At 44.3% G+C, this 21,254-nt stretch overlaps 1 long non-coding RNA gene across 1 annotated transcript in view; it reads right to left on the reverse strand.

The window, feature by feature from the left end:
* Nucleotides 1-14,687, reverse strand: part of LOC132819521 (uncharacterized) — a 35,966-nt gene extending 21,279 nt beyond the window's left edge. The window contains exons 1-2 of the long non-coding RNA XR_009645096.1: nt 14,540-14,687; nt 12,834-12,936 (exon numbers count right to left, since the gene is read on the reverse strand). This is a non-coding gene — a long non-coding RNA (uncharacterized LOC132819521). The remainder of the gene's footprint in view (nt 1-12,833; nt 12,937-14,539) is intronic.
* Nucleotides 14,688-21,254: the final 6,567 nt, after the last annotated feature.

Here is a 21,254-nt window from a genome sequence, read left to right on the forward strand (position 1 = left end):
TGTGTCACTGGGGATGTGAGGCAGCTGTGCTAACCACTGAGCTACCACGCCACCCTTTAGTGTACTTGGACATCTTAAAATCCTTTATACAGAAAGAAACTTTCAGAGTGTTCTAACTTCTGTTCAGTGGACAAATGTGACAGTCATTTGACATCCCCAGCATCCCACCAATTGCAAAACAGTAAATGCTCATATTTTAATGATTTATTTTGAGGAAGGGAGGAGGGATGTTATCAAGTTGGCAAGTTGACCCTCAGTTTTTATTCACAAACAGAGCCATGCAACCTCTAAGGTTCATATGAACTTGGAGTGACAAACAAATTAGGGTACTTCCAACATTGCTGCATTGCAGCAAGAGCAGCCTGGGCTCTGTTCTCTCTCTGGAACTCACAATCTTTGGTCTGACAACACTATCGTCAAAAATAGCTGAGTCAAGTTGACCCATTGATCCTGAATTGTCTAGCACCTGACACTGCCTTCACCAGGGGCCCTACTTACACTAACATATTTGCTGCTCTTTCCAAGTGCCGGGTTTTCAGAGCTTTATTCTTGTCTGAGACGTGGACATCTTGGAAAACCTGATATTTGTTGCCTCATTCCTAGCTCTCTTTGAATTGATTGGCTCTCTAGGCCTTCTCAGACGGTGCTTAAAAGGCAACCTCAGTGCAGTGGGTCTGGAATCATATGTACATCAGATTCGAGAAGAAAATCGGATTCCCTTCCCAATGAGAAAGAGCACTAGTCAACAAGATGGTTGACCCCAGCTGATCCTCTTTATATCCAAATGAATATTAGGTATTTGAATAGTACCATTCGATTTGGTCACTTGAGCAGAATACAGCACAGTAGTCAGTCCCCATGGAGTTGTACCACAGACAGCAGGTCACTGCTTCCACCTGTGAGAATCAACGCTAATATTTTTATTTTAAAAAACACTGCCTTTTTGTAACTTATGTTCAAATACTTTCCCTGCTTTGATTTGAAAACCCATGCCACCTCGTTTTAAACAGCCTCAACCAAAACAGGCAACTGTTCCGGAATATTCCAGGAATGTGTTAAGGTGTTCAGCACAAACCTGCCCCAGTCCAGGAATTCACCAATTTGCTAAATTACCCACTTATTACTTTCAGTTTCAGAGGCCACCCATCTTTCTCTGAAAACAAAGAAACCTTTTCTTTCTTTGCTGGTCACTTTGTTGATAAGAAGGATAACACTTCAGGATGAGGCTCAACAATGGCCTACAGCACTCACATCAGAAATACCACCCATGTCTACTGCTAGAGAGAAAAAAAAGACGTCAAGCTAATCTTCTTTTCTGCGCAGCACATTACTAGGTGGTGGCTGACCTTCTGATTGGGTTGCCTTCATAACCTTTTTGAGACTGGAACGCAACACCCTCCTCTTTGTATCGGCTCACTGTGATCTCTAGAAGACAATAAGCAATGACGTGAGGAACATGGTCCTTATGGAGCCTTCACTCAGGGCCAGTTGGTGTGGGGAGGCGGGGAGGTGTTGAGGTTTGGTGGGTGGGGAGGGGGGAGGTGCTGTTTTCTGCAGGACCCTCCTGGGAGCCCACCCCCAATCAGCCAAATGGCACCTGATCCAGGAAACTGGACTGCAGTCTTGTCTCAGTCAATTCCAGCTCTGAGACTCTCAGAGGCAAGAAATTGAGGAATCTAAAAGGTACCCACGTGTTTGCATATTTACCACGCTCCTCAGGCCAGCCGAATGTGTTTTGGAATAGGACAGCACAGAAGGAGGCCATTCAGTCCCACTATGCCTGTCTCTTTCAAAGAGTGTCATTGCCCTCCTCTTTCTCTCTCACTCTCCATCATCCTGGTTTTTTTTTACTGTTCCCAGGTATATTATCAATTTCCATCTTGCCTCCACTTGCTTAACTGGGGTTGTTATCTGATGGTTTTGCCACATGACTTGCCCCATTTGGTAGCCATTAGTCAATCAACAGACCCACACTTGTGACACACTACCTTCCTACACCAATCGAGAAGCAGAAAGACTCAGCCAATTGACTAATGCTTGGCATTCAGCCAAGCGGTCATTTTCTTTAACCAGTAGTGTTGGTTAAGAGAAATATTCAAAAATAATGACAAAATGAAATCAAATTTGAAAATGTCCAAGTGATTATTTGCCGGGGTTGCACACAACAGTATACTGGACATTAATTGTCAATGCTTAAAGTCTCCGCATTAGTCTACAGAGCAAGCTGTAGCTCAGTAGGGAGCTCTCTCGCTTTCGCATCAGACAATTCAAGGCTTAAATCCCCCTTGTGACTCTGAACCTGTGAACCAAAGCTAACAATCCAGTGTCAAGCGACAGGTGCCCTGTTCTTTGTATTAGACACAAAATGGAGATCCACCCAGCCGGACAATAACAGATCCTGTAGCAGTATTTTGAAGATGGGTGTGAATGTTATCCCTGATGCCCTGGCCAATATTTATTTATATCTCAATCTAAATCACAAAAATCAATTATTTGATTATTATCGCACTGGGATCTTGCTGTGCATCAATTGTCTGCCTTGTTTCCTGCACTACAGCAGAGAAAACGTTTCAGTAGAACATAATTGGTTGGAAAGGGCTTTGATATGCCCAGAGATTATAAAAAGTGTATTGTAAATACAAATCTGTTGTATTTCGATTGTAACAATTCATTTTGGAAGAGACGATCTCCCAACATTATTCTGAGTTCGTTTGCCATTTTTCTCTTCATAAATTATTCTCCAATAAGTGTTCATTTTCGATGCTCTGAATTGTTTGATCTTTTGCAGGTAATTTCTTGGGATTGACTATCAGCAACTTTCACATGAGACTCAACAACAAAGGTCAGAAGGCTCATTTCAGGGATTCGTTTCTCCTTCAATCAAGTTGTCAACCCTTCAATAATGGGATGTGGGCATCGCTGGCTGGACCAGCATTGGACTAATTGCTCTGGAGAGGGTTGGGGATGAGGAACTTCCTTGAACTGCTTTAGTCCCTGAGGTGTAGGGACATCCACAGTGTGGTTGGGGAAGGAGTTCTGGGATTGTGACCCAGCGATACCGAGGGAATGGCGATATGTTTCCCAAGTCAGGATGCTGAGTGGCTTGGAGGGGAACTCACCAGCGCTGGTATTCTCATGCACCTGCTGCCTCAGTCCTGACTATGTGAAAGTCACGGCAGCCGGGAGATCAAACTGATGGAGCTGTGCGTGTCAGAACTTGGGCAGTGTAGTGTACTGATGGTTTTTTAATTTTTCTCTTTGCCTTTTTGACACTCGTCCAGTCTGATAAAGAATTAGCCTCAGACAGCAGGGGAGGAAGTGCCTGTGTAAACTGAGATTGGAGATCAGACATGAGGGAGTGCCCAACTACAGCTGATGCAGGGGATTTGCAGCAATGATGTGCCCTGGATCAATATTCAATTAAAATGGTAAGATGTGCATTGCAATCTGTGCACAATGCTTTAAGTGTGCTCCATTTCAGTAAAACAATATTGACCATTAACATTATTCACGCAAAGCTCATTTGTTGCATAAATGTTATTTACCATTTCTAATAGTCAGGGGAGCAATGTATTTGGAATTGAAACTTCCCCCAAGCCAAGTGCCTGAACCACTAAGCCTGCTAACAGTATTCAGTAAGATAACACTTGAGGCATTGAACTCTGAGTTCAAGAAATTTCCAAGCATGCCCGTGTAAAAATGCATCCCCTAAAATGTTGGCCCAGACTTTTTCATGCGCTTCACATCAAAACTGACCTTCATTTATCAGGGATCAAACTCCATCTGCCTTTCTCCGTGCCCCTGTTGAGCCAGGACACTGTTGTGCCAATGAAAGTTATCAAAAGCCCCATTGCGGCCACTCCTAGCTCCCTTGCTTCTGACGTGGTTCCCCATCTTGCACTCCTGACTGCATTCCCACAGAGGACAAAGTCAATGCCCCCTCACCTCACCCACCCCTCCTGCCCCTCTCACCTCAGCAGCCTGCTCACTCTCCATGTTTAGATAGAGAATGCTGAGGGGGCCTGTATACTGTTAGATTGCACTGAAGGGTGCATCGCTGAAGCAAGATGGGGGGTGTGGATGCTCGAAATTAATAAGCAAATATAATTTGATTTGATTTCTTATGGTTGCATGTAACCACGTACAGTGAGAAGTTTTGTTTTGTGTGCACTTGTTGCAAGTGGATCATACCATACAAACTGCTTTAGGGTAATAGAACAGAGTGAAGATTTACAGCTATAGAGAAGGTGCACAAAGAGCAAGATCAACATTAAATTTACAATTTGAGTGGTCTGTTCAGAATTTTGATAACAGTGGGCAAGAAGCTGTTCTTCAACATATTGGTACGTGCTTTCAAGCTTTTGTGTCTTCTGCCCTATTGAAGGGGTTGGATGAGATCATGGCTGAAAAATGTGTTGCTGGAAAAGCACAGCAGGTCAGGCAGCATCCAAGGAGCAGGAGAATCGACGTTTCGGGCATAAGCCCTTCTTCAGGCTTATGCCCAAAACATCGATTCTCCTGCTCCTTGGATGCTGCCTGACCTGCTGCGCTTTTCCAGCAACCCATTTTTCAGCTCTGATCTCCAGCATCTGCAGTCCTCACTTTCTCCTGGATGAGATTACAACCGAGGTAGGAAGGGTCTTTGATGATGTTGGCTGCTTTCCCGAAGCAGCGAGAAGTGTAGGTGGAGTCAATGGATGGAAGGTTGGCTTGTGTGATGAACTGGGCTGTGTACGCAACTCTCTGCAGTTTCTTATGGTCCTGGGCAGAGCAGTTGCTGTACGAAACCGTGATGCATCCAGATAGAATGCTTTTGATGTTACATCTATAAAAGTTGGTAAGAGTCTTTATGGATGGATATGGGACAGTGGTAACGACGAGACTAGAAGATCTAACCATGCCCTGGGACGTGTGTTCAAATCCCACCACAGATTCTCGTTGAGTTAAATCCAATGAACAAACGTTGAACGTGAATCTAGTCTCAGTAACAGTCACCGTCGCTATAATCATCAATTGTAGCAAAACCTCACTCGGTTCAGAGGGAAATGAATTGCCCTTACTAGGTCTGGTCTACATGTAACTCCTGATCCATGCTAGTGCAGTTGACCCTTAACCACCAATGCGCCATTCAGTTCAAGGATCATTGGGAATGGCTGATATTTTCTGGCTTTGCCAGTGACACCCTCGTCCCAGCAAAATAAAAAGAAAATTTCAGCCAAAGTGTTGGAACTTGGCATTGATGGTGGATGGGTCATAGCATCAAAAGGGCATTCTGGAATCTGTAGTTTTGCAAACATGAAAGCTCTTTTGATTGCATTCCATTGTATGTTGTTCAGCAGACAAAAAAAAAGGCTGAAATCTCCCTTGAGCAGTATTAAATTAACAAATCTAGCAATTGCTTGATGTCAGAATATCATCATCATTATAGGGCACTTACAATGAGAAAACCTTCCCTCTAATTGCATTCCATGTAATAGACTGGTTACATGCCCAGATTCAGCCAGGACGCACCATGCCAACTGTGGAATGTTTGGTCTAGTTCAGCCGATTATGTCTACAACTAACATCTGTATTCCTCAACAAGCATTTCCGCTGTGAGGATATTTATTGTTTCTGTCGAGAACCTGTTCCAAAATTCTTATTTTGCGGTGATGTAGACTTGCGATAAAAAGATCACTATCTACTTGTTCCTCACTGAAGTCCCTGGCAATCGTAAGAGTGACTCCCAACTCTGCACAGTGTGTGTGCTATTAAAAAAAAAGTTCATAGTTTATACAAGTTTTTCCAGGGATTTAGTTAAAGAGCTGATTTTACAAATTCGCCCTGCAGCTAGGGAGATTCCTTTCTGCCAGCATTCACTCAGAATTTGAGCTTGGATTTCAGCATTTGTGGATTGAAAATCTTCTGGAATGCTCTCTCTGAAAGGGTGTGGTTGCTGGGTGTTCCTGTTGCAGGGCTTATACCTGAAACGTCCATTCTCCTGCTCCTCAGATGCTGTCTGACCTGCTGTGCTTTGCCAGCACCACACTCTCGACTCTGATCTCCAGTATCTGCAGTCCCCACTTTCTCCCTGTGGTTGCTGGGTGTCAATTGAAGGTTTCAATATTGATTTTATCTTCAGTCAAGGTATCGGGCGAGGGATCAAGGATTGGTAGAGAGGAGAGATGTTGATCAAGCCTGATATAATTGAATGCCAGAATTTTGCAAGTTAAACCAGAACAGGACTTATACAGTTAATGGTAGGGCCCTGGAAATTATTGATAAACAGAGACACCAAAAGGATTCAGGTACATAGTTCCTTGAAAGCAGCAACACAGGTAGATGGGTGGTGAAGAAGGAGTTTGGCACACTTGCCTTCATTGGTCAGAACATTGAGCATAGGGTTTGGGATGTACAGGACATTGGTGGGGCCACCTTTGGAATATGTATACAGTTTTGGTCATGCTACTTTAAGAAAGATGTTATTAAGTTGGAAAGGGTACAATAAGTTTGGCAAGGGTGTAACCGGGAGTGTAGCATTTGAGTTAAAAGGAGAAGCTGGATAGGCTATGACTTTTCTTCCTGGAGCGTCGGAGGCTGAAGGATGGCCTCATGGAGGTTTATAAAATCATGTGGGGCGTGGATAGGGTAAATAGCAAAGGCTTTTTTCCTGAGGGGAAGAGTTTTCAAAGCTAGAGGGCGCAGGTTTAGGGTGAGGGGGAAAGATATAAAAAGGACTGGAGCATCAACCTTTCCATACAGAGGGTAGTGCGTACGTGGAATATTCTGCCAGAGGGAGTGGTTGATGCTGGTACAGTTACAACATTTAAAAGACATTTGCACAGGCACATGAACAGGAAAGGTTTAGTGGGATAGGGGCCAAATGGGACTAGTCCAGTTTAGGAAACCTGGTCAGCATAGATGAGTTGGGTCGAAGGGTCTGTTTCCATGCTGTGTGCCTCTGTGACTCCAATAACAGGCTGAAGGGGCAGAATGGCCTCAACCAGTTCCTACCCCTGCTCCCCTTTGAAATAGAATACTCAACATGTCATCCTGGCAGACAAATCTTTGTGACTGGGTAAATTGATAAGAGTTAATACACATAGCCAAGAAAAGAACTTAAGATCTTAAATCAAAGCAGAAAATGCTGGAAAAAAACTCAGCAAGCCGGGCAGCACTCATGATGAGAGAAACAGAGTCAACAGGTCAAGGCCGTGATTTTACCTCAGCTCTAGGAAAGGTTAAAAATGTTCAAAATGTTTATGATAGGTTTTAAGGGTAATGGAGGATAAAGAACATAGGAGTCACTAAAAAAATGGTGGAAGATAGCAGATATTGTATGGCAGAAGAGTTAGTGGGACAGAGTTAAAGGCAGTGTAAATATCATAGGAGGCATCTAGCGGAAGTTGTTTTGCACCTTACATTAACACAGAGGTGCACAAAGAAGATTGGTAACTCAATCAGATGGATTTCTTTTTATTTGAAGAAATCACACACTATGCAATAGCGTTTGGGAGGCTAGTGAACTCACTTGTTTTACCAGCTGCCCAATGTTAATCTGTTAATACACAATGCTTTTAGATGCACTTTACAGGTTTATTTCTGCAGCCCCTGTACACAACCTGACAATAACCATGTGGAACCTTAGTCCCCACAGAGATTTAGCCATTTGAAGGCCAAATATAGAGCTGTCTCACTTGTTGCAGCTGCAATATATAAATGGTCTTTACAGTTATGGTAAATGTGAACCATCATCTGATTGCTATACTGAACTCTTTGATGGAATAAGTTTTCCTTTTCTAAAAAATGACTAAATAGCTGCTGTGATCACCTGACCACTGATTGAGGAGACCAACATGAATAAAGGAAACAAACAGCACAGTAATTAGTAATTGTTATCTGAAGACATTGAAACCAGGCAACTAAGTCAGCATAAAAAAAAACTGTTTTGATTTAAAATTATGGTAAGAGCATACAACAAAGGCTGCCTGTAATCATTCAACTCAGAAAGACATAGGAGCCAAACTCTGAAATGTTCAAATGAACTGTGTTTCTGTGGCTGTTTAATAGCAGTAAAGGAAACAGAGGAGAAAATTTCAACTTATAGCAACAAGAGCTAGAAACTTTTCTCTGTTTTTTCTTCTCAAACTCAGAAGACAGTGCCAGATAGAATATTAAATTGGAAAAACATCTAGAGAACTCAAAGATGTCTACATTTTCATTGCTGAGGTGACCTGTCAATAATCAAATAACTATGGGCTCAGATTTGAAATCTATTAACTCAAAAACTCTAAGGTATTTTAAATTCTGTAGTCTTTATTCTTCTTATTTGTACTAGACACTCTCTCCATTTTAACTTTACTACGTGTGAGTGTATGTGTGTGTGTGTGTCTATATGTATGTAGTTATAAATGTGTGCATGTGTGTGTCTGTATATGCATGGTTCTATATGTGTGTGTGTGCTTGTGCATGTCTATATGTAAGTGGCTGTAGATGTGTTTACGTGTGTGTGTGCATGTGTGTGTGTGTTAAACATATTTGGTTATATATGTGTGTCTGTGTGTGCATGTCTGAGTTCAATGCAGCATTTATTTTTAATTGGATTTATTGGGTAATAAAATTCCTCACTCTTTAACTCAAAAACATGTCTAAATGTCTTCTTCATTTTGAGCTAGTTAATCATAATTTTACTTGAAGAATGATGCTGCTAAATGCTAAAAAGGAATAAAAGTCTTTAGAGATTGAGATTGGGGTTGAATTTGGGGAGCGTAATCAATCTTCCTCAGCTGGGCATAACAGGATTAATTCTCAAATTGACAAATCATCTCCCTGCAATAGTAGTGACATTCTTTCTAAGATGCATGGCTGCACAGACACTCTGAGAGTCGACCTACGCCAACCGACATGCCAACTCTGTGCCAACACATTCACTTCTGGCATCTCCAGCCACTACCTCACAATAGACTTCAGAGGGCTGCACCACAACTGATGGAATGGGGATCAGTCATCATGTAAGACATTGATTACCATAGAATCATAGAATCCCTGCAGTGTGAAAACCAACGATTTGGCCCATTGAGTCCAAAAGGCCTCCCACCCATACTCACCCCTATATTTGCATTTCTCATGGCTAATCCACCGAGCCTGCACATCTCTGCAATATAGGAGGAAACCAGAGCACTTGGAAGAAACCCACACAGATACGGGGAGAACGGGCAAACTCCACACAGACAGTCACCGGGTCCCTGGCGCTGTGAGACAGCAGTGCCAACCACTGAACCACCGTGCTGCTCAATCTCATGAGATCTCATGAAAGCAGAATCTGTAGAGAGGTAGCCTCATAATAGAGAATGTAAAATAAAAATGTAACTTTTTTGACAGCTTAGACATTAATAGTCTTTCTCGATCGTCCTAAGGACATAAGTTCTTCCAAAACCCCTCACCACAGTAATAGGTTGTGACAGTAAATGACTCAATTGAAGGAAGTACAACATGGAAGACAAGGCCCAATAGCAACAGGACAGAGCAACGAGAAGGAGGAGTAAAAGGTCCAATGACTAGAATTGCCTCTGTGCAAAACGACGGTCAACACTAGACGGTGTGGGAAGCAATTCCAGTGAAGACGGGGCGTACAACAAACTTGACAACGCCCGGTGTTATTTGAGCAGAAGCAGGGCCCTTAAACAAGCTGGGAAATTGGCAAGGTGGTACAGGTGGTGCTCACAGAGAGGAACGTTTCAGGGTTAACAATTAAACCAAACAAAGACTAGGACAATCATCTTTTCTATGCAGCTGGCAGCATTTCGGTTGATACGTTGTTTTGTGAGGCAGACGCCACCACATGTCAAGGCATTATTGGGATTTTTAATGCTCATGTCAGCCTTTGAAGAACCATGCAAGTATTTGTCTATAATGCGATGGTTGCGTTCTTGTGAAATCCTTCAATGTAGAAAAATCACCCCTTTGAAACAGAACTTAAAGTGTTGGTGATGCAATTGCATTATAGCCAATACATGCTTTAAAAGTTTGCACTTTAGAAACAGTGTCCCCAATTCGACAATCACATTAACGAAACGTGGGTTACTACAGAACAACCTGTAATTACACAAAGCGGGAAATTTAACAAATGCATACAAAAATCAAGACAGATTAATAACCTGCATCAATAGTTATGAATATGGAACACTGAAAAATAATCTACTTAGGGATTAGGGAGGCCTAATAGTTATAATCATAGCCGTAGAATCATACAGCATGGAAACAGACCTCTCGGTCCAAACATAACTCCAAACTAAACTAGTCCCACCTGCCTGTGCTTGGCCCATACCCCTTCCTATTCATGTCCTTATCCAAATATCTTTTAAATGCTGTAAGTGTGCCCACATACACAACTTCCTGAGGAAATTTATTCCACACACAAACCACCCCCTGCGTAAAAAAAAAATTGCTCCTCATGTCTTTTTAAAATCTCTCTTCTCCCAACTTAAAAATGTGCCCCCAGTCTCGAAATCCCCCATCTAACACCACATTCTCAACAAAAAATAATCAAGTTAGACACTATTGCATCAGTACTTCAAAACGTGAAAACATCCCGTTATCATAAATGGTTTGTTGATCGAGGACAAGAGATTAGTCATTCTAAGGGTCAGCACATTCAACATTATTCAAAGAGTAAACTAAGTCACTTCAATATTGCAAAGTGCAATATTCTATGTGGTAGTCAGGAATTTGCTAGACCATTGGTGGAAATTATCATAAACTCCATCATCTATGGTCAGGAATAAAGGATCAGGGAGAGGAAGGAACAAGAGGCAGATAAAGGTGTTTAATGGAATGGAACAGCTTTCTAGAAAGTCAGAAAGGAAACCTGAATAAAGATTTGGCATTTTTTGATGGCTCAACCATTAATTTACTGAATGTCACCAAAAAACTCGGAAATCAGAAATCCTTAACTTCCTCTGAGAAAGGTGAGAGTGAGGACATAGAGATGGTGAAACCTCCAAAGTACTTACCGTTGTGATTAGGAAATAGAGACAGAGAGTTGGTGAGCAAAGGAGATATAGGATAATGTAATGAACATATAAAGTCAGAGACTTTGAGGAGAGAAGGGCTAATACTCAAAAATGTAAATAATTAGTCCTTATCTTTAGCGATGCACAAGATCATATGGCTTCAGATGGAGATGATTCTGTTTATAGCCTTGTGTGAAACTTATTGGTACAAATAGTTAATAGTTAGACTTTAGCAGTGTCTCTAGATGCTACCAATGACTCAAACTTTTTTAAGATTCACCATCGTGTTAATTGACAAAGCTGTTAGTCTGGTGTTTTCAGTGTGGCAATTGGCTCAGTTGTACAAAGCTGAAAATGTGTTGCTGGTTAAAGTGCAGCAGGTCAGGCAGCATCCAAGGAACAGGAAATTCGACGTTTCGGGCTAAAGCCCTACATCAGGAATTCCGAAACGTCGAATTTCCTGTTCCTTGGATGCTGCCTGACCTGCTGCGCTTTAACCAGCAACACATTTTCAGCTCTGATCTCCAGCATCTGCAGACCTCATTTTTTACTCAGCTGTACAAAACATTAGTTACCACATTTGGAGTATGAGTGCAGCTCTGATTGCATCATGGGAAGAATGTAGAGGCTTTGGAGAGGATGCAAAAGAGCTTTACCAGGATGTTGCCTGGATTGGAGTGTAATAGCTGTAAGGAGAGGTTGGACAGACTTGGATTGCTTTCAGTAGAATGTCAGCTGTTACCTAATGCAAGTATATGAAATGATGAGAGACATGGATAGGATGGCTAGTCAGAGTCTTTTACTGAGAGTGGAAATGTCAACTACTAAGGGGCATAGGTTTAAGGTCAGGGAGGGGAAAGTTTAAAGGAGATGTACAAAGAAAGTTTCTCACACAGATGGTGGTAGATACTTGCAACATGCTGTCAGGGGAGGTGGTAGAACAAAGTTTAAGAAGCATTTAAATAGACACATGAACAGGCAGGAAATAGAGGGATAGGGGCCATGTCCAAGCAGATGGGATTAGTTTAGAATGGCATCATGACCAATGCAGAGATGTGGGCCGAAGGGCCAATTACTGTGCTGTATTGTTCTATGTTCTATGTTTTGCCATCAATCTTCTTCCAGTGGTCATGTTGGTACATAGGATTGATGTTGTGAAGTGGTAAACAGAGATGGTTGTTTCCCTCTCAGGCAACAGTCGAACATGGGAGCTGAATCCCAATCTTGGCCTGCAGTCTGTGCTTCGGGGTTTTCAATTCCCTTCACTTTCTCAATTCTGTGTTAGCTTCTTCCCTCTTTAGCCTTGGAGAAAGTGAGGACGGCAGATGATGGAGAGTCAAAGTCAAAAAGTGTGGGGCTGGAAAAGCACAGCAGGTTGGGCAGCGTCCGTGGAGCAGGAGAGTCAACATTTCAGGCATATGCCATTCAACAGGAAAGTTTAGTCTTGGCAAAAGCCTCTTAGGGATTGCAATTTGTTTGGAGTATTCACAAAATCTTTCAGAGTTTTTGCCCCGGTACTGCTACATTCGCAATTTCTTGATTGCCTCGATTTCTTTATAAGCAAGTTTTGTTACTGCTTGAATTTCTTGAATATATACAAAACTGTAAATAAATGTTTGTGCAATGTTTCACTGTGAATAAGGCTGCCATCAACCAAGAGCCTCAACTGATAGTTGCAACAAACAACTTCAGCATCTCTGAATGCTTGTGCCAGAAAGGGACATTTTTGAAGCTTGATTGAGTTTTGGTGACATTGGGGCCTTACAGAGTACAGCCAGAGTTATTAAATGCAGCGACGAGATGGTGTGAATTCACTGCCCATGGAGTCTTTTGAATACATACCTGTCATTATTTGGCCTTTAACATTGATGCAAATCTCACAGCAGACTATACACAGGTCCATGTGAATTCCACACCAAGTGTCTTGTCCAGAAGTTCCCACCTACTGTGAACAATGAACAAACATTCACAATTAAGATGTTATTAATGGAGAGGAATAGTCCCAATAACTTACTAATAGAAACCTTGGACTTTGATAGAAAATTATTACACAAGAGGAAGTCTATTATTGCACTGATTCGCATTAGCATTTATTAGTAATTAGGATTCATTTCCTGACTTTGTTCTTGTAGCCTGGAGCCTTGGTCCATCAGTAGGGCAGAACAGAATTTAGGCATGTATTTACAACCACTTGCAATGAATGAATGGGCACCACACAACAATCAACAGACAGGAGGGTTCCCTCCCAGTTGGGGAACACTTCAGTGGTCCAGGACATTCGACCTCGGACCTTCGGGTGACCATCCTCCAAGGTGGACTTCAGGACAGGCAGCAGTGAAGAGTGGCTGAGTAGAGGCTGATAGCTAAGTTCCAGATCCATAGGGAGGGCCTCAACTGGGACTTTGGGTTCATTGCACTACACACACACACACACACACACACACACTTCTATACATACACACGGACATACATATACACAGACGAGTACAGAGACACTCACACACACCCTTACAGACACACAGTCTCACACTCACACATGCACTCCCTCACAGATTTAAAATACTCTACACTCACATGCACACACATATACACTCTCTCTCACAGACACTCATAACCCTCCAATCCAGACACACACACACATGCACACGTACACATATAAGTTTGTGGGATGAATTTGTACTTGCAGAGTTACATTGTACTTTGCTCAAAAACTGCATGAATTCATGTAAGACTCTGTTATCTCACTTTTTAGATTAGAAACAATCTAAGCATCATGGCACAGAGAACACAGGGGGCTAACACCTTCAACATATTGTCTAGCTAACACCAATTGTTACAGTTAACCTGAGAATGCAACTTTTAAAAAAAAGGTTTTGTGATTTACACATGAAAGAAGTGAAACTATCATGGTATTCTAACAGATGAAAGACTCAACAAACAATCAAGGTATTTTTCAATGTATAGTTTCAGTTAGCTCACACTGTAACCTTTTGCTATAAATTCTGTGTCATACATTTGTGTCCTCCACAACCACCTGATGAAGGAGCAGCGCTCCGAAAGCTAGTGCTTCCAATTAAACCTGTTGGACTATAACCTGGTGTTGTGTGATTTTTCAACTTACAATATACATTGACTGGTGAGCTCAACATTTGAAAAGTGACATTGAAAAATTCATATATTCCTGCAGTCCATATGGTTGCGTTCTCAAATCTTCCCAATCAGAGTGTACAAATTTAGTCCCAGTACAGACTTGTCAAAGCCTGTCTTTTGGGAGTTGGGGTCAGATTGTCTTCATTGGCTCTGTTTCTTTGTTCTTGTGAAGCTAAATGAGAGTTACTTCCTATTTTGTTCGCACTCAGTGTGGAACAAGGTTGTATCCAAGTCTTATCTTCACTATAAACATCCTTTGGTCAACAAGATTCTTCTGATAGCTTCAGATGAAAGACACTTCACATCCCAATCATTCAGACTGTTCCCAAGGATGGAAAGCAGAAGCAATAAATTGTAGCTAGGTTAAAATACATAAATATAAAATACACTCCACTTACCAGTTCAATTCCATGTATATTGACAGAATCATCAAAACACAACGCATAAAATTTTATGTTATTTTAACCTTTAGCCAGCACTTTCAGTCTCAACTCATTTGTGGAGTTTGATTACCCATGGGACATGGGCAGCTTACATGAAGGATAAATTTCCCGTCTCTGTGTTTTGCTTGAAATGTCCAATTCTGTGAAGGTTCTGCGCAATATTGTTACATCACGTAGGACAAACACAGCCTTTCTTTGAAAATACAAACAAAATGAGTCTTTTCCTGCACACTGAGCTGCGTGATGTTCAGTTTGGTGTTCTGATTTAATTCGTGCCAAACTAACTGAAACACCCTTACCAACGGAGCTCAGTTGGCAAGAATTCAGGATAATGCATATGGTACACAATCACAAGTATCAAACTTTTAATTCAATAAAAACGTATGTAAAATGACAACTAGTTCCACCAAAAATGATGTGCTAAAATCATCTTGTCAAGGGGTGGATTGCTCGAATATAATTATGAGGCCGTCAACACAAAAAAGCAGTACATATTTATGTGAGGGCAACTTTTCTTTTCCTCTTTTCTAATTCCTTTCAATCGACCTGTCCAGAGGTGTCATTATGCACATCTGGAGCAGGTAGGACTTGGCAAGGATACTACCATTGGACCACTACCATTGTGATTTACACATGAAAGAAGTGAAACTATCATGGTATTCGAACTGATGAAAGACTCAACAAACAATCAAGATATTTTTCAATGTATAGTTTCAGTTACCTCACACTGTAACCTTTTGCTATAAATTCTGTGTCATACAATTGTGTCCTCCACAACCACCTGATGAAGGAGCAGCGCTCTGAAAGCTAATGCTTCCAATTAAATCTGGTGGACTATAACCTGGTGTTGTGTGATTTTTCACACTAGCTGGGACCCACCTATTAGGTTAACAGTGGTTGAGAATCAGTTACTTGTGAGTCCTAACAGGAAGAAACGCTTGTGTTAAAAACAAGATGCAGATTGTGGCACAACAGCAAGTTGCACAAATTAGTCAGTTATCATTACTGAGGAGATCAGGAATGAGGAATGACAATTTGCCTGACTCTATAGGGATTGATAGCTGCACTGTTTATTTCTTCATCCAGGATGTGTGTCATTATTAGATTGAGTGGAACCCTAATGAGATCTCCAAAATTAACCCTTTCAGAACCATTACCGTCTACACCACCCATTCCTTTACTGGCAAAATGGTAGATCAGGGTAGGGGGTGCACCGTGGCTCAGGGGTTAGCACTGCTGCCTCATCAATTCCAGCCTCGGGCGACTGTCTGTGTGGAGTTGGCTCTTTTTCCCCCGTGTCTGTGCGGGTTTCCTCCAGGTGATCTGGTTTCCTCCCACAATCTAAAGATGTGCAGGTCAGGTGAATTGGCCATGCTAAATTGCCCATATTGTTCAGGGATGTGTAGGTTAGGTGCATTAGTCAGGGGTAAATGTAGAGTAATAGGGTAGGGAAATGGATTTGGGTGGGATACTCTTCAGAGGGTCTGCGTGGACTTGTTGGGCTGAAAGGCCTATTTCTATACTGTAGGGATTCTGCAGTTCTATGAAAATGGACCTTAAGTGCATTTGATCTCATTTTTTCAGAATCTGACCTCACCATCTCTCTACAACAGTACCTAACTGTTTCAAACATTAGTCTGTTGCTTGATCTTCAGGAATCTTCTTTGAACTTGTTGTACCTCACACTATGCAAAGAACTATTTCCGGGTTTCTCCTCTAAATCCAATCTCCATGATCCAGAACACGTCTTCATCCCCATTCCCTTGACATATCTGAAAATATTGCCACTGTGAAGTGAGTTGGAGTTATTTGCTGTTCATTCATCTGTTAAAGATGCTGTCATATTGGCACATGTCTCAGAAACTGAAACCTCTCTCTCTTTAGTTCACACATTCTTCATAAATATTGGGGCTGCTCAAATAGGTGACAGCAAAATCAAACCTCATGTTTAACACTGACACCCCCCTCAAAAAAAAAACAGAGAGCTTCCAAGCCCAATCCCATTTTCCAGCACATGATGCAAATTCCCTGCAGAATATCAGAAACATATCCACAGAGCTTGTCAGGCAGTGAATTCCAGAGACCTACAAAATCTCTGGGTAAAAAAGAATCCTCATCATTCTCTAACACTTCTGCAAATCTCTTATGAGTCTATGAACCTGAGCGACTGACAACTCTGCTCAGGAAACTAGATCCCGAACAGCATTGACTCTCAGAATCCATTCTAGTAAGTTGTCTTTTTATCAGCTTTGCACTGATTGGCCTATAATCAATCACTTCTCCCATGCACTGTCATTGAACAAACATACAACATTTGCAGTCCTGAAGAACTTTGATTCCGAAGAAGAATTATGCTGGACTCAAAACATTAATGCTCTCTTTCTACCGATGCTGCCAGACCTGCTGAGTTTCTTCAGCATTCTCTGAGTTTGTTAGTAGTCCTTCAGTTCTCTAACTCTACACCTGGGAGATAGAAAATGGTGGCTATTATTTATTTCCTCATTTCTTTCACAGCTTGGGGTACAATTCATCCTCCCCTGGCGATATATCCAATTTCAAGGATGCCATTTCCGTGAATACATCTTGTCTTCCTATTTTTTATCACATCCAATTATTCACAGTCCTCTTCTTAACTACAATGTCGACAGTGTCCCCCAAACTCTGTAGTGATTGGAACCAGGTGGATTTTACTTTCTATAAGATGCTTGATGGGTTTGTTAACCTGGGCCAATCAGAAAGCCCTGGCGGACTGATATAAACAGGACATCCCCCTCCAACTCTATTTTGATTTAGTCCCTGCCCTCCCCTTCACTGTTTTGATCACACAGCATTGCCCTTTGATGTGAAGGGCACTGCTCGTCACAGGCCACTCGGGTGTTTTCCTACTTTTCCTGGTGGTGGAAATTAAATAAAGATTTGTGCACTTTATGTCTCTCACTGTGTCTCACAGCTGCACACACACACACACACCATGGGTGCTGGGAAAGAAATAAGCACTACCGCAGTTAGACGGTAGTGTGGGGGTTAATAGAAAGAAAAAAAAAAAAAAAAAAAAAAAAAAACAAAATAAAAAAAAATAAAAAAAAAAAAAATATAAACAGGACATCCCCCTCCAACTCTATTTTGATTTAGTCCCTGCCCTCTCCTTCACTGTTTTGATCACACAGCATTGCCCTTTGATGTGAAGGGCACTGCTCGTCACAGGCCACTCGGGTGTTTTCCTACTTTTCCTGGTGGTGGAAATTAAATAAAGATTTGTGCACTTTATGTCTCTCACTGTGTCTCACAGCTGCACACACACACACACACCATGGGTGCTGGGAAAAAAATAAGCACTACCGCAGTTAGGCGGTAGTGTGGGGGTTAATTAAAAAAAAAATAACCAGGGGAATAAAAAAAAATAAAGATTTGTGCACTTTATGTCTCTCACTGTGTCTCACACCTGTACACACACACCATGGGTGCTGGGGAAAAATAAGCACTACCGCACTTAGGCGGTAGTGTGGGGGTTAATAGAAAAAAAAGAAAAGAATAAAAAAAATAAAAAAAAAATAAACAGGACATCCCCCTCCAACTCTATTTTGATTTAGTCCCTGCCCTCTCCTTCACTGTTTTGATCACACAGCATTGCCCTTTGATGTGAAGGGCACTGCTCGTCACAGGCCACTCGGGTGTTTTCCTACTTTTCCTGGTGGTGGAAATTAAATAAAGATTTGTGCACTTTATGTCTCTCACTGTGTCTCACAGCTGCACACACACACACACACCATGGGTGCTGGGAAAAAAATAAGCACTACCGCAGTTAGGCGGTAGTGTGGGGGTTAATTAAAAAAAAAATAACCAGGGGAATAAAAAAAAATAAAGATTTGTGCACTTTATGTCTCTCACTGTGTCTCACACCTGTACACACACACCATGGGTGCTGGGGAAAAATAAGCACTACCGCACTTAGGCGGTAGTGTGGGGGTTAATAGAAAAAAAAGAAAAGAATAAAAAAAAATAAAAAAAAAATAAACAGGACATCCCCCTCCAACTCTATTTTGATTTAGTCCCTGCCCTCTCCTTCACTGTTTTGATCACACAGCATTGCCCTTTGATGTGAAGGGCACTGCTCGTCACAGGCCACTCGGGTGTTTTCCTACTTTTCCTGGTGGTGGAAATTAAATAAAGATTTGTGCACTTTATGTCTCTCACTGTGTCTCACAGCTGCACACACACACACACACCATGGGTGCTGGGAAAAAAAATAAGCACTACCGCAGTTAGGCGGTAGTGTGGGGGTAAAAAGAAAAAAAAAGAGAAAAAAAGAAAAAAAAATAAACACGAGAAAAAATTAAAAAAAAATAAACAGGACATCCCCCTCCAACTCTATTTTGATTTAGTCCCTGCCCTCTCCTTCACTGTTTTGATCACACAGCATTGCCCTTTGATGTGAAGGGCACTGCTTGTCACAGGCCACTCGGGTGTTTCACCTGTTAAGAGTTGGACCAGTGGCAGTGTTGTGCCTGAAGAAGGAGAAGAAGAAAGAAGGAGAAAGAGAAGACCAAGGAGGAGGTGGAGGAAGGAGGTGAGAGCTTTGTGTTCTGGGCCCTGTGTTTGAGCTGACCTGGGGCCCACTCCCACTGCTGGTCTCTGGGACCCCGCCTGGGCCTGCCCTCCACCACCACAGCCTGGGACTCGCCTGAGGCCCCTTCCCACAACCTCCTCCACTGGTGTGACCTGAGGCCTACCTCCACTGCTGGGACCAAGGGCCAGCCTGGGACTCACCAGAGGCCTGCCTCAACTTCTGCTGCAGCCAGAGGCCTGCCTCCACCAGCGCTGCCTGGGACTTGCCTGGGAGTCCCTCCCCAACTGAGGGCCTGCCTGGGACTCGCCAGAGGCCTGCCTCCACCACCGCAGCCTGGGACTTGCCTGAGGCCACTCCCCGCAGCCTCCACCACTGCTGCGACCTGAGGCCCACCTCCACCGCTGCTGCCCAGGACATAATTTTGGGGCTGCCTGGGACTTGTCTTGGGGACCCCCCCAACAGGCCTGCCCCCAACACTGCAACCGAGGGCCTGCCGAGGACTTGCCTGAGGCCTGCCTCCACCACCGCTGCCTAGGACTCGCCTCGGGTGACTGGCCTCGGGCACCTCCCCAAGGACTCCACCGCGACTACTGCCAGAGGCCCACCTCCACCGCTGCTGCCGGGGGCCGACGGAGTATGGCGAGCCCGAAGGTCGCAGGGCCCAGCCGGACCTACGCCGGGGTAGCCGCTGCCTTGGGCTCGGCTGGCCCAACCCCGGCCGCAACCGCATCCCCCTTCAGGCACCTGACCAAACGCCTGGGGGTCAAGGCCTATCCCCATCCCAACATGACCATCGAGGCCTGCAGTAAGGCCATGGCTAGTGTGGTCGGCCCACTGGCCATCGTCGCTGCGGCCCGCATGTACGGGAAGGCCGTCTTCTTTCTTAAGACCGAGCAGGCGGTCCACCTGGCCGTGGAGAGGGGGCTCACTGTGGGCGGGACATATTTGCCAGTCGACCCTTTGGAGGTCACGGCCCAGAGAGTCGTGATCTCCAACGTCCCGCCCTTCATTGCCAGCGAGCTCCTTCTTCCCCACCTCAACACCTTGGGGGAGATCCGGTCAGGTGTTCAACCGCTCCTGCTCGGTCTTAAGGACCCCACCCTCCGTCACGTGTACTCCTTCCGACGCCAGGTGTTTATTTGCCTGGCCCGGGAGGAGGTCACGGAGGGCTCATTCACCATCCTCCACGAGGGCGCGGCATACCGCGCCTTCTGGACGGCGGACGGCGTGCGGTGCCACCTGTGCCGCGAGGTGGGGCATGTTAGAAAAAACTGCCCCACCCAGAAAGCTGCCCAGCCCACACCAACGGCTGCGGGTGGTGCCGCCGCACCCATTCCCCCTCCCCCAAAGCCAACACCACAAGCCCCGGCTCCAGGGGCTAAGCCGGAGGCTCCTAATACCTCAGCCTCTGGCAGGGAGGGGGGTGAGCGTCCGACCGGACAGAAGGTGCCCAGAAAGACGCTACGCGTCAAGCCCGCCCACGGGGAGACCACCCTATCCCCATCCCCTTCCCCTTCCCCTCCACATAACCCACGACCTGCCCCGCCCCGGCACGACAATGCCCCTGCGGCCGTGCCAGCGTCACCCCGGCGCGGGAACCCTGACCCCCGAACCCCCAAACACGTACCTGATCCCGGCCCCACTGACCCCGACCCCAACACCGACCCCCACCTCGTTAAAGAAACTCCTGGGGCTTCAACCCCCCCTCCAGAAACTGAGCCCCGCCCCACCCAGCCACCCCCTGGCACTAACCTGGGGGGAACCATCGCTGCTCCACTTCCTGCAGCGACCGTGTCTCTGGGCCCCGGAGAGGGAACTGGGCCCCTGCCCCGCCCGCCATCACCTGATATACCAGGGGCGGGGCAGGAAGTGACACGGCTGACCCTCTCCACCCTGGCCACGCCCCCTGCATTCCCCCAGCCAATCATATTCCGGGAAAGGCGGGGGGGAGGGACCTCGGGCCCCACGACCACCAAGGCGGGCGGGGAGGGGAAGACCCATAAATCCCCCCCCGTCTCTCTGGGGAAGAGGCGCCGGCCCTTGGAGGGGGGAGAAATCCCATCAGCGCGCCGGCGGCGCTGCCCCTCTCCAGGGGATGAGCCG

This window comes from Hemiscyllium ocellatum, chromosome 10, assembly GCF_020745735.1.
Source record: "Hemiscyllium ocellatum isolate sHemOce1 chromosome 10, sHemOce1.pat.X.cur, whole genome shotgun sequence".
NCBI classification, from domain to species: Eukaryota; Metazoa; Chordata; class Chondrichthyes; order Orectolobiformes; family Hemiscylliidae; genus Hemiscyllium; species Hemiscyllium ocellatum.